Raw genomic sequence first — 14664 nt, 5'->3', positions numbered from 1 at the left:
CAACACATGGAATGAGCACAAGGGTTTTTGCCTGCTTTCATCACCGTTTAAGTGGAGCTGTACAAAGGCATTCTCCGTGACTTGCTTTCTCTCTCTCCCGGTATCGTTACTGAGATTCACCCACGTCCACGCGCAGGGAGCTGTGGTTCATTTTCGTTGCTGTATTGTACTCCGTGTGACAGGACCACTGCTCATGGTCCGTTCTCCTGCGAGTGGGCCTTTTGGGGGTTCCCAGGCGGGCTGTTACTGTGGTTGTTTGCTGAGAACCTGACCTGTGAGTAAAGCTGCTGAGTCGAGAGGCGCGCATCTCTTCCTGAGCACTGCCGGGTTCTTCTCCAAAGCGCCTTCGCCCGCGTGGTTCCGGCAGCAGGGCGCCAGGACTGCCGCTGCTCGGTCGCGCCAGCATTTGGAACTGCCCATTCCCTCTTCAGCTTCTTCCTCAGAATATGGATGATGCCATCGCCACCCCTCGCTGGGCCCCAGGGAAACGTCTCTCATTTCTTCGGGGGGGGGGGGGGCCCCCTTGCCAGCCCCACGTTGCCTGCACGTTTCCCCTGTGAGTGTTTTGGTTCGGACAGGGCTGCTTCCTGTGGCCATGGTCATGGTGTGCACGGAGGTGTCCCGGCTGGCCGGGCGGTCAAACCGAGCAGCACAGCTGGCCGGCTCAGAGCAGAGCGCGCCTCGCAGCTCTGGAGGCGAGAAGACGGGAAGGGAGGTGTGGAATGGAGGTGCGGACGGGGCGCGCTCCCCTGGCCCTCGGGAGAGTCCTTGCTGGCTTCTCCTCGCTTCCTTGGCTAGAGGTGTGTCCACCTGCCCTTGCCCGGCCTTCCCTCCTCTGCCTGTGTCCACGTCTCCCCTTTACCCAAGGACACCCGCCTTTCGATGGGGGCCCAGAACCACGTTTCCAAAGACCCTATTTCCAAATCGGGTTGCGGTCATGGCGCTGAACCGGTCTATTTGGGGACACACAATTCAACACACAATGGAAGCGCCGTGGGAGGCGGGAGCCCCACCGCTTTTCCACGGCTCTCCCAGACATGCCCATGCTTTGCCTTGGCAGGCCGGGAACTTACCGGAGAGCGCGCTGGCCATCGGGTGGCAGGAGGCCCCCTTGGCGGGGGCTGAAGCAAGTCGGGCAGGACCCCTGGATGGGGAGCCCCTGTCTGCTCCTGGCCCAGCAGAGCTCTGGGTTGTGTGTCCGGAACGGGCCTCCCTCCGTGGGCTGGGACCCAGGACCCCTCGCGGGGATTAAAGTCGTATTTTGGACTCCGAGTTGCCTTCTGTATGTGATAAGATGAGTTGAGAACCCCAATCCCTTCATCCACTGCTCGTCGGGGTCCTACTGTGTGCCAGGGCTGAGAATACGGACGAGGTCCCAGCGCCAGCCCCAGGCCAGTTTGTGCTCAGCTCCTTCCCCTGCTGTTTTGGATCATGAGGCACTCAGCCCTGCAGGGTGGCTTCCCCAGACTCCCTTGCAGCCGGCCTCCTGCTTGAGTCAGCCGGGCGGAGGCAGGAGGATGGGAGAAGCCAGGGAAGCGCTCGCCCTTCTTTCCGGTCTCAGGTGGCATCTGCTGGTGGCTCTGGCTTTTCTCTGGCTCCAGGTGCACAGGACAGGCCTGCAGAGCTTCTCTGAGCACCTCCCTCGGAGCCCCAGCCTGGGAGGTGGCAGTGGCTTCCTGCTCTGGCTAATTTCTGGGCAGCCTCCTGTCCCCTGTTCTTAGCAGTTCCATCAGCAGCACAATCATTTCCCTGGGCAGAAACTCTTCATTTAATTTTTAAACTTTCTGCTTAAAATGGTTTCTGCTTTCCTGGCGGGACCCCGGAGATCCTATCACTCCCTTTGTGTGGTTTATATTAGAGTGATGGGAGAGGGGCAATGAACAAGTGAAGAAGCAAATACTTATAAGGTAAATGCTATGAAGAAAGTCCTTGGGTCGCCTTCTAGGGGACGAAGCTCATCCCTGAGGACTGAAAGCAGAGACAGGCTATTGAAGAGGGAGACAAGCTGAGCAGGAAAGAAGAGAAAAGGAAGCCAAGACATACTGAGCACCTACTATGTGCCAGTCTCTCTGCCGTGTCCTTTATAGATCTGATTTACCTTTTACAATTACCTGCATAAGAGCTGGCACATGCAGATGCTCAAAACAAGAGTTCACTGAAACAATCCTTACAAGAACTCTGGACATAGATATTTGTGGCAGAGACTGACAGATATCTTCCAAAATCTGTTCTTTCTTTCTTCCATAAACAGAGAATTTTAGTTAGGCGCACAGCTTTCCGGAACAAAGACGACATGGCCCAGCCGCTTGCTGCTAGGTACGGTCATGTGACTATACTCTAGCCAACGAGGTATAAGCGGAAGTATCAGCTTTCCGGAAACTTCCCTAAGAGGCAGCGGCTGTGCACCACTTGCCCTTTGTGCTCACTTCCTCCTTCCTGCTCCCTGTAACGTAGGTATGATGGTGAGACTGAGGCAGCCATCTTGGCTTATGAGGTGACCTTGGCAATGGAGGCTCTGCATCAGGAGCAACAAGATGCAAGAGAAGTCTTGGCACGCACTTGACCCTGTGTGAGTGCCCTACCACTCTGGGATTACCTGCCTCTGAATTTTCACACATCAGAGAAATAAATCTCCATCTTGTGTAAAATATGAAAGAAAGAAAAATAAAGATAAAAATGAACAAAAAAGCAAAAAACAAAAAGAACAAAAAAACTTCCATCTTGTGGTTATTATGTGCAGCTGAATTTAGTCCACACAATTCACCCATAATATTTTTATGTTTGTAAGAATTTACAAGGAAATGAGCCAGTCTTCTCCATACCAGCAGTCCCACCCTCAATCCAATAGGTCTATGTGGCTCTCTGTAATAACTATTGCACTTACCTATTGCTGCATGACAAATTATCCCAAAACGTAGAGGCTTAACCCAGTTCCTTGTTATTATATCTCACAGAACTGTGGGTCTAGATTTGGAGAGCACCCAGGAGGATAGCTCATACACGGAGCTTCAGCAGGGATTGAATGGCTGGGGCGGCTGGAGACTGGCTGGACAGCTCTGTCTCCACACCAGCCCCTCTGCCTGGCTGGCTTGGGCTTCCTCAGCATGGCGGCTGCAGTCCAGGACTCCCGTGGGGAGGGTTTCAAGAGACAAGGAGTGGAAGCTGTTAAACCCTTTAGGTCTGGACCTGGGAACTGCACAGAGCCACTTCCACTACATTCTATTGGTCAGCACCCACCAGATTCAAGGGGCTAAGCCCTACCCCTTCTCAGTGGGAGGAGTAACTACATTTGTGGCCATCTGTTTTTTTTTAAGATTTATTTTATTTATTTCTCCCCTCTCCCTCTTGCCATTCCCCCGGTTGTCTGCTCTCTGTGTCCATTCGCTGTGTGTTCTTCTGTGTCTGCTTATATTCTCATAGGCGGCTCCGGGAGCTGATCCTGGGAACTTCCGGAGTGGGAGAGAGGCGATTACTCTTTCGCTGCACCTCAGCTCCCCGTTCTGCTACGGCTTCTTATTTTCTCTCCTCTGTGTCTCTTGTTGCGTCATCTCGCTGCGCCAGCTCTCCTCGTTGGCCGGCCCTCCTGTGCAGGTTGGCTTCCCTCACTGGGTGGCATTCACACGCAGGGTGGCTCTCCTGTGCGGGCAGCATTCCTGCGCAGTCCAGCGCTCTGCGTGGGCCAGCTGAACCCTGGACCTCCCATATGGTAGATGGGAGCCCAATTGGTTGAGCCACATCCGTTTCCCTTTGGCTATCTTTAACCTACTGTAATTACGATTACCAGGACTTTCCACTGTAAGAGGCAGAAACAATACCTCAAGCTGGCTTAAGAAAAACAACAAGAAAGTGGGTGGAGTAGTTACTGGCTCATGTAACTGCAAAGGCCAGGGTTGTGTCTGGCCTCAGGCACAGGGTTTAGGACAGCGCTCCGGGACTGTCTCTCTAGGCCCCTCCACTCTGCCCCCCTGTGCTAGTGTCACTCTCAACAGATTCCCTTGGGGTGGTCAAGATGGCCACCAATAGCTCCAGGTCCAACATGGTCAGCTCAGAGGCCCCAGCAGGAGGCCAGTTCCCAAGAATTCCAAGTCTACACTCCATGGATGCACCCGAGCCATGTGCCTATCCCTGACCAATCATGATTCAGGGAGGCTCTGATTGGCCAGGCCAGAGGGCGGGGCCAACTCCAGGAGGCTTTCTGGACCACCAATTGTGGAGGGGCAGTTCCCGAAGGAAACTCGTAATGCTGCTACCGAAAGGGAAGATGCTACCGTGACGCCTCTGGTGCCCAGGTTTGGACCTCTGTTATCTTGCAGGTGGTCTAGCCCTCCTCGGGCTGGCCCTGGGCCCCTGCACTGAGCTGAGTTCCTCTCCCCTGCCCACCCCGCATCTACATTTCTGTGTTTCCACATTCCCAACCCGACCAGAGTTCCCTAGAAGGGCATGGTCTCTGCTTTTCTCAAGTCAGGGAGCTTCTGGAGGCAGAGACCAGGGGTCTTGCCCCGACCTCAGGCTCCAGGGATGTCTGTCTGCCCAGAAGCTTCCCAGAGACTGCTGGGCCATGAGGCCCCAACAGCACCCTAGCCAACTGTCTTAGTCTACAGTGGCTGCTATGAGGAATACCACACAGTGGTTGGACTTAGACAACAAGCATTTACTGCTGTTTATAGAAGTCCAATATCAAGAGGTCGGCAAGGCCATGCCTCCTCCTGGGTCGGTAGCATTCTGGTGCTGGCGATCTCTCTCTCCTCTCTGGCTTCTTCTGATTTTTATTTATTTAAAATTTAATTAATTAATTAATTAATTTCCCCTTCTCTACACCCCCCCCCTCGTTTGTCTGCTCTCCCGAGTCCATTCACTGTGTGTTCTTCTGTGTCTGCTTGCGTTCTTGTCATGAGGCACCAGGAAACTGTTGCTTTTTGTTGTTGTTGTTGCGTCATCTTGTTTTGTCAGCGCTTCATGTGTATGGCGCCACTCCTGGCTGGGCTGCGCTTTTTTTGCACAGGGCGATTCTCCTTCCACATCCCCCTCTCCACAGGGGACACCCCTGCATGGCACAGCACTCCTTGTGTGTGGCAGCGCTGCGCATGGGCCAGCTCACCACATGGCTCAGGAGGTCCTGGGGATTGAACCCTGAACCCACTGCTCTATCAGTTGAGTCAAATTTGCTTCCTTTAGGAGGCCCTGGGAGCCAAACCTGGACATCTAATGTGGTAGGAAGGTGCCTAATTGCTCGGGTCACCGCTGTTCCTGCAATTATTGGGTTCCTCATTATGTTTTTCCTCCTCTTGTCTCTTGTTGCATCATCTTGTTGAGTCTGCTTGCTGCACCTTCCCATTGTGTCAGCTCCCTGTCTTCTTTAGGAGGCACCAAGAACTACTCCCTACTTTCTTGTGTCTCTCATTATGATTTTTCTTCTTGTATCTCTTGTTGCATCAGCTTGCTGCACCTACCCATCACACCGCCTTGATGTCTTCTTTAGGAGGCACCAAGAACTGAACCAGGCACCTCCCATGTGGTAGGTGGGAGCTCAGTCACTTGAGCCACATCCGCTTTCCAAGTTCTGATCCTTGAAGACATCAGGTTGAGTGAAATTAGCCAGGCACAGCAGATATTGTTTAATCTCACTTATATGAAACTCTGTGGTTTAAGCAAATCCACAGAGTTGGAAAATACATCAGAGGTTACCAGGAGCTGGGAGTGAGGAGAAATGGGGAGATACTTGGCTTAAACGGGCACAAAGTTTCTGTTTTGGGTGACAAAAAAGTTTGGTAACTGAGGGTGGTGAGTGTAGTACAGTATGGTAAATGTAATAACGTGACCGAATTGCACACTTAAAATGTTTAAAATGTCGAACTCTGTGTTATACATAGGATACTACAAGACAAAATTATAAAAAGTTTCTAGGGTGGACAACTTTGCAGCTATACTGGAGAAACAGCAAGGAAGGGGGGAGTGGAGCCAGCAAATGGGATGAAGGCAAAGAGGCAGCGAGGGGCCTCGTGGGCTGATGGGAAGACGCTGCCTTTCTCCTGGGGGAGGCGGGAGCCACAGGAGGCTGTGGCGCGGCAGAGGGACAGGTCCTGCCTGACGTGTTAGCAGGAGTCCTCTGGGCACTGTGCTTTGGTAGGTGCGGGAGGGCGTTGGGAGACCGTGAGGCTTAGCGCGGTAATCCACGGAGCAGGGCTGCAGCTGGGCCCCAGGTGCTTAGAGCGGTCCTGCTGCCGAGACACGGTCAGATTCTGGAACAGTGGTGGAGGTAAACCTGCAGTGCTGGCCGGTGGGCTGAAGCTGGGGGAAGTGGGGGGGGCAGTCACTGTTGCTGGGACCACTATCGGGCTCACCCTGGCACCCACGATGGCAGAGCCGCTTCCAAGGTGCAAATTTCACCCATCAGAACATCTTTTAAAACATCCTCATAGTTAATGCGCTTATTTTCCTGTGATTTAGAAAGTATGCAACAAGTCCACTGAAACCCTGATGTTGGCAGTCATATAAATTTGCCTTTTAGAAACATTTTTTTGGAGGAATAAACTTTATTTTTAGAGCAGTTTTAGGTTTACTAAAAAATTGCACAGAAAGTAAAGTTCCCGTTCCCCCACCCCGCCCCCAGATACACGGTTTCCTCTATTAACATCCTGCATTTGTGTGGGACATTTGTTATAATTGATGGCCCAATATCGATACATTATTGTCAACTAAAGTCTCATAGTTTCCATTGAGGTTGACTCTTTGTGTTGTAAAGTTCTATCACTTTTTTGTTTTTTGTTTTAGGTGCCAGACTGCGAATTGAACCCGGGACCTTGTACATAGGAAGCTGGTGCGCAACCACTGAGCTATATTGGCTCCCCCCCAGTTGTTTTTTTCATGTTTGTTTGTTTTGTTTTTAGTGGTACCAGGGATTGAACCTGGGACCTTGTACACAGGAAGCAGGCGCTCAACCACTTGAGCTACATCTGCTTCCTATGGTGAGTTTCTTTTTTTTTAGGCACCAGGATTGAGCCCAGGACTTCATACATGGGAAGCAGGCGCTCAACCACGGAGCCACACCCACTCCCCTCTATGGGTTTTGACAGGTGTGTGATGCCACGTATCTACCATTGCAGAGTCACCCAGAATAGTTTCACTGCCCTAAAAATGCCCCGTGCCCCACCAATTCATCCTCGCCCAACCCCTGGCAACCACTGATCTTTTTACCATCTCTATGGTTTTGTCTTTCGAGAAAGTCATATAGTTGGAATCGTACAATTTGGTTCATAAAGACATCGGTCGATTTAAAGAAAATTATAAAGGAGGTGATGACGTGTGACAAGAAATTCTGAAGGTGATCCTGGAAATGACCCGGCTTTGAGAAAGGCTGCCCTGAGGGCGACGGGCGAGCCCCCCCTCCTTGAGGGTGACGGGCGAGCCCCCTCTCCTGGCCTCGCCTTCATCTCAGCCGTATCGACCCTCTGCCTTTCCCAGAAATGTGCCAAGCAGGTTTGCCCTCTGACCCTTCACACACGCTCTTTCCCCATCTAGACTGTACCTGTCACCTCCGAGATCGTTTTTGCAAGATTGCTCTTCATTGATTTCTCCCATTTAAATTTTTAATCCATCTGGAGTTCATTTGCATATATAAGAAGGGCCCAATTTTATTTTCTTCCAGATGGACACCCAGCGTGCCAGTGCCGTTCATGTCACAATGTATCCTTTTCCCACCGGATTGAAATACTACCTTTGTCGTATAGTACATTCTCATATATACTGGAATCTATTCTTGGATTCTGTGCTTTTTTCCATTGTCTATTCCTCTGCCAATGCCATATTGATTTGATTATAGTGGCTTTATAGTATGTTCTTATTTCCGGTATGTTCTTATATCCAATTTTCCTTGGTTATTCTTGGGCACGTATTCTGCTGCATAATCTTTGAGGTCATTTTATTCAGGTTTAAAAAAAAAAATCACTGTTGGCATTCTAATTTAAATTACATTGAATTTATACAGAAAATATGGGAGAATTGACAGTTTTATGGTATTAAGTTTCCCCTCTCCAAGAATACAGCATGGCTTGCTATTTCTCAGATCTTGTTCTAAAATCTTCCAGAAGATTTAATCCCATCTATGTTTTTATGCTTTTACTTCATATGCTTCATTTCCATTAACAATATACAGTACAGTCTTTTGTTTAAAATTCTGCCAGTTGTTTGATTACAACATTATGGACCTCATGTCTAACCAGGCAGATGCTTACAGATAAAGCACACTGTAGTTGCTGGGGGGCATCCTAAGAACGTCGCCTTTAGCTACCTCGTTGCTCCAAGATGGGCCATCCGATTGTGTCCAAAGCTTCATCCTTGCCCACTTCCCCTCCGCTCACACGTGAGGGTTTCCCACATGCCTCAGAGAGGATTTGCTGGGTCATGTGGCCTTTGTATCTTTAACTTTATCAGATGTAGCCAAATTACTCCTCAAAATACTAATCTCAAGGCACACTCCTGCCAGCCACGCACAATTCTTGTTTCATTAAACTCTAGCCAGTGACTTGCATTGTGTCCCTCACTTCTCTTCCCAGCAAACATCTATTTCAATCAATCTCTTGTTTTGTCTTGTGTAAGGACACACACCTACACATATCCATAATCACATTTTAACCAGAATCAAAGACTCAGAGGGTACACAGTGAAAAGTCTTCCTCCCAACACTGGCCCCCAGCCCAAACCAGGTACTGCTGAAGGTGTCAGCCACTCTTATCAGTGTCTTTTGCTTCCTTCCAGAGAAATTCTATAAATATGTAAGCAAATAAGAACAGCTCTCTCTCCCTATCCCCAACTTAATCAAATGGAAGCACACCAGCGTTTTCTTCTTCTTTATCTTTTTGCTATATCTTGAGACCATTTGCTATCAGCATATAATGAGCTGCCTTCCCTACCTTCCCTCTTCTTCCCCTCCTTTTCTTTCTTTTTGACAGCAGCGTAACATTCCACTGCTTGGCTGTCATACATTACTTTAACTGTCACTTTTCAAGGAACATCTTTTCTTTCTAACCCTTTGTCATAATGTATAAGGCAATGGTGAATATAAATATGAAATTTCACAGGCACAAGAACAAATCTATCGGATGAAGTCCTATAAACAGAACTGGTGGCTGAAGGGGTGACTGTGTTGGTAAAGCTGTCAACTGGCCCATCCCACCCCAAGAATGCATCAGTTTATCCTTCCACTGGCCTGTCTCCCCACACCCCTGATAACACAGTATGTTCTCAGATTTTATGATATTTGCTGATACTGAGGGGTCTAAAATGGAATCTCAGAGGGTATTTTATTTTTTATGTTTTAAACAGCTTTCTTGAAGGTAATTTATATAGTATAAAATTCACTTATTTTAAATGGGTACTTCAGTGATTTCTAGTAAACGTACAGAGTTACAACCATCACCACAAATCTAATTTTAGAACATCTCCTTCACCCCAACTACCTATGTTTTCTTTTTTTTTTCAAAGGAGACACTGGGGATTGAACCCAGGACCTTGTACATTGGAAGCAGGTGATCAACCCCTGAGCTACATCCACTCCCCAATGGGAGTTGGTTTTTATGTTTGCTTGGTTTTTTTTAGGAGGTACTGGGGATCGACCCTAAAACCTCTTCCACGGGAAGCAGATGCTCACCCAGTTGAGCACTATCTGCTCCCCCTAAATATCTTGATATGGTTTTGACTTTCATTTCTCTTTTTACGAGTGTGACTGAGATTTATTTCATTCATTTAAGAGACATTTCTATTTCTTTTTCTATGGTTTTTATGTTCATACCCTTTGGCTGTTTTCTCTATTGTACTGCTGCTTTTTAAAGTCATCCATTTGCAGGCATTCTTTAGGTATTATGCTCCCAGATGAGGGTAAGTGCCTCTCCTCCAGCAAGCGCCCGGTGCTTCTGAGGACGGCAGCCTGGAATTAACACGGCCTGGTGATGCGCCCGTGTCCTCGACCGCACTAACTTGCCTGCCTGCACGTGGTCACTAGTATCTGCTTCCACGTGTGTCCCTCAGTGCTCAGCGGAGAGCCTCCCTCAGCACTGGTCACTACAAAAAAGTGTGGAGTCACTGTCTGTAAATATATGCTCTTCCCCTCAGAGTTCCTATCACAATTTGTGATGACATTTAATCCGTGTCCGATTCTTCCCCCTGCATTGAAATCTCCCTGGACTGCTTCATTGCTTCATTAACACACAGTGTGGCCGAATGTGTTACTTTAAATGGATTATTTAATGGATTAATCAATCAACCAGTTAATTAGTGGTTTACCTGGAGGGCAAAAGGGGCCAGGAGTTGCACCGAAAGATGGAGAAGGTGGCAGAAACCAATGCAGCCACAACCCCCAGCAAGTCTATGGAGGACCCCCCCCCGCCGGGGGCATGCCTCAGGGGTCGCAGGGGAGCTCCAGCAGTACACGGCCCAGGGCGGCCAGTCTTCCAGGTTTCCGGGAGAAGCTGGGCATGCGGCTGTTTACGTGAACTCCTCCAGTCTTAATGTTGGCCATGATCGGTCATCCCCGGAGACCGGGGCTGCCAATTTACGGAGCCTGAGTTGTACAAAGCTTTTTACATACACGCTCAGGACCTGCCCGAAGACATCCTGCTGGGAGAGGCGTGTGCGTGTGCTGGGGGGCGGGGGGCGATGGCCCCCACAGCCAGCCGCTGCACAGAACCTCTTCCAGGAGGCTGATGGGGCACTTCTGGGGGTGGGGCACTACATCGGGGGGCTCCGGGCAAGGCCCCCTCACAGGGCTCGCCCTGCGCCTGACTGGACAGGGCAAGCGTGGACTGGTGCCCGATTAGCTGGAGCCGTGGCCTTCTCGCAGCTCTAGATGCCGCGCCGTCTCTGCCCCCGCGCAGCAATTAATCACCGCCGCCTCGTGACAACTCCAGAGGAATGATCTTGTATGATGAGTGAAGTCTGGCCCATGCCACCCAGTGCTGCCCGCAGAGGCCGCGCAGCTCCCTGACAGCTGGGTCAGAACTGCCCCTCTGCCCACCCGCCCCCTCCGCGGGCCGAATCGGGCGCACCGTTGTGGGGTGCCTCTGTGGCTCCCCCAGGCCAGGCCCCTGGGGTGCCGTGGGCTTGGTCGGCAGTGCCAGGCACATCAGGGCTTGGCTGACCACTAAGGGACTTGAGCAAAAGGCGGGCCTCCCACTGCAAGGGGATTTTGTGCCTAGGAAGGGAAAATGGTGGATGGTCAAGAGGTCGTTGAGGTTTACCCCTGGGCCCGCTTGCTCTTTCAGCCTCACACAGTCGCAGCTTTTGTGCCAGACACTGCAACAGTCTCCAGGGCTACAGCCGCGAGACAAAACAGACATCTCCCTGTCCCCACACCCCCAGGTTCTAGCAGGCGCAAGATGACACAGGAGTACAGAGACAAGATTCTTTTAGATGTTGCTAAGTATTGTAAGAGAAAGCTGAGATGGGAATGTCCTGGCCTGCTCAAGGAACAGAATGGAGGAAACCAGACCGGAGCGGTTCAAGAGCAGCTCGTGGGGGAGGGTGGGGGGTACTCTAAGTCCAGGGGAGTGCAGGGTAGGAAACGATTTACTGCTGGCGCCTGAACCGTGGACTTCCCTGGGCTGCCCTTCTGCAATGTCCCATCCACCCATCCATCCATCCACCCATCCACGCGTCCATCTGTCCATCCGCCCTGGCAACAAACACTTCTGGAGCGGCTCCTGCCTACCAGGCCCGGTCCTGGGGAGACAGCATGCCAAAACAAAGCCCCTGCTGCCCAGAGCCCCCTCCTGCAGGAAAGCCATTCCACCTCTTCACTCGAGCGACCCCCAAGCCGCGCCGAGACCCCGCCGGGGGCCGCCAGGTGGCGCCCTGCGCCCGCGCATGGGCCGCCCCCGGGGGTCTCCGCGCCGAGCCGCGACCCGCGCGGGGAGGGGCGGGGCGGGGCGCGCGGCAGGTTGTGTGACTTTGGGTTTGACCTGCCCGGGGATGAGCTAATCCCGCCGTATAATAGACTCGGGGGAGATAGGGAAAATGGCCGCGGCGCTATCTGCGTCGCCATGGGGACCATCGCGCGCGGGCGGGGCGCGCGCCTGGAAAAATACAGCCTTTGTCGGCGGCGCGTGTCACGCGGGGCGCGGGGACCTCGGGCGACGGGGCGCGGGGCTCTCCCGCCCAGCTCCGGAGCGGTGAGGCTCTGGGACCCTGGCAAGAGCGGTCGCCGGAGGCGGCCTGGGAGCCCCCGGGGTCCCCACGCTCTTCGGGTGACACCCCCTTTTCTGCCACGCAGCGCGTCCCGCGCCTGCCGCCCTCATCCGTCACAGCGGCATACACTTTTCGCTCCTCTCCGGCTACCTCTTCTCCAAGCTAGAAGTGGTCCCCAGTGTGTTTATCCAGTTCGGTCTACACTCGAAACCACACGGACAGGCCCCAGCGATTTTCCTTCTCCCTATCCCCTCCTCCAGGGAACCCGGACACACCTGGGCAGGTATACACCAGGGCGCAAACATCCGCACGCCCCCAAGGCACACACTGCACACTGGCTCCTGGCAGGCACCTGTGTGCGCCCAGAGGCACGCGCTTGCCAGCACCAGTGTCCCGGTGTGGCCCGAGTACACCGCACACAGGATGCGGGGCGGCTCACAGGAGGCCCTGCGTGCCCCCAGCTCTCCCCGAAGGCGGACCGCTGAGCACCCACCATGCACTCGCCCACCACCCTTGGACAACCGCTTGCACATCCACACCTTTACACACGTCCCCACCGCCGGGGTGGCACGGACCACCACACACTTCTGTGCAACACCCATTCCTGGGTGGACCCTCCGAGAGCCTCGTCTCCAGACCCACATGCCCGCCACGCCTGGACGAACGGGGCGGCACGTGTGCACTTCTCACAGCACACTTGCTTGACACACCAGCCCACCCTCACACGTATCCCTGCTTGCTAATAATGCCCACCCATCGACACACCCATAAATCCATCCAAACACTCCAGGCACACCCGCGCCTGGGCTGAAGGCCCGCCCAGCACACTCGCCCGCGGCCTGGGGAGCAGCTCGGGCGGCCCCGGCCCCCGAGCAGGCAGAGGGGCGCGGGCACCGGGCGCCCGGCGTGCCCCCCGCGGGCCGCTATCGGCCTGCCCATCAGCGCGCGGATCTGCGGTGGTAAATGATGCATTCGATGGCGGGCGCATTTGTTGAGCGCTCTCTGAAAGGGCTCCGATAATCTGGAAGGCAGAGATAAGGAACGCCATTTATTCCGCGGCACTTTGGAAACAATTCCCAGCCCTGTACAACCCCATTCTCGGGCAGCCTCCGGGAGCCGGGCAGATAACGATTGGCTATTCATTATCTTCGCCGGGAACAAAGATTAGCCGGCCGAGATGAAAAATTACCCCGGACAGCGGCGCAGCCCCGCGCGGACCCCCCTGCCCGCCGCCGCCCGCGCCCCCCGGCCCCGCCCGGCCCGCGGCCCCGCGCTCACGCCCTGCGAGGCCCGCCGCCTCGCCCGCGCGCTCTTCCCTTGGCGCTGGGTGGCTCCCAGGCCCCTTTCGGCCTCGGTCTCGCTCTTTCGGTCCCGCCGAGCCCATCTTTCGCTCGCGCGTCCACTTTCTCGCTCGGGCCTTTTCCGCCTCTGTCCCCATTCCACTCCCCAGGCCTCTCCGAGCCTCTCTGGGGTTTCCTTTCTCTCCCCATCCCTGTTTTTGCCTTGCCTCTCCGCTTCTCTCTGCCCCTCTCGTTCCTCTGTCCCCGCGTCTCCCGGGTTACATTTTCTCCGCTTTGGTCCCTAACTCGGAGACTCTCTGACACTTTTTAAGTTTGTTTTGGTCTTTCCCTGGGTCTCCCCATCTCCAGCGTCACTCTCCCTCTCTGTAGTTGTCGCTTCTAAAACCTGCCCCTGCATCTTCCCATCTCTTCCTTCCTTCCAGTTTCCTCTGGGTCTTTCTCCCTGGGTCCCTACACACCTCTCCACCCCTTCCCAGAGGGCTCCGGGCCTCACACCCCCTGCCCTCCCCCAGCCATGCACCTGCAGGAGGCCAGAGGCTGGTGGGCACCTGCCAGCTCTGGCCAGCCCAGCTCAGCCCAGCACGGAGATGGCTGGGGAGGTGGGGGGACGAGACCCGGAGCCCGCCCCCCCCCCATCCCCTCCAAGGAAGAAGACAGAGCTAGCAAAGGCCTCATAGGCACAGGCCCTGCTGGGCTCACGGCTCTCCCATGCCCCTCCCCAGCCGGGCCCAGGGAGCTGGTGGTCCCAGCAGGCCACCTCATTAGAGCAGTTATTCAGCATGGCGCTGGCGGCAGCAGATAAGCCTTATCAACCCATCTCCCCCTCCCACAGACAGACAGAAAGTGCCTAGCAAATGGCACCCCGGAGCTCCGCTGGCCGCCTGCCTGCCACCCGGCCAGGGAAGGTGGGATGGCAAGCAATCCCAGGACATACCCCTCTGGGGATCACGGGAGGACCTGGGACTGGCAGGGGAACACGTACCAGTTCACAGACGGAGTCACACGCAGCCCCTCAACTCACATTAATTCGCACACAGAGCTATCTCGACACAGATGCCCAGGCACACTGGGTATGCACTCCACATATACCATCAGTTCAAAGATGCAACGATATACACCAACACCTACACCGTGGAAGATAGACACACAAACACCCCACCCCAATACACATCGGTTCGTAAGCAGA

At 53.6% G+C, this 14664-nt stretch overlaps 1 long non-coding RNA gene across 6 annotated transcripts in view; it reads right to left on the bottom strand.

Moving 5' to 3' along the window:
* LOC139437660 (uncharacterized) overlaps positions 1-14664 on the bottom strand; it is a 49685-nt gene that overhangs the window by 29768 nt on the left and 5253 nt on the right. The gene's annotated exons all lie outside the window — the stretch shown is intronic.

This window comes from Dasypus novemcinctus, chromosome 26 (assembly GCF_030445035.2).
Source record: "Dasypus novemcinctus isolate mDasNov1 chromosome 26, mDasNov1.1.hap2, whole genome shotgun sequence".
Taxonomy (NCBI): Eukaryota; Metazoa; Chordata; class Mammalia; order Cingulata; family Dasypodidae; genus Dasypus; species Dasypus novemcinctus.
This window is presented reverse-complemented; position numbering and strand designations above follow the sequence as displayed.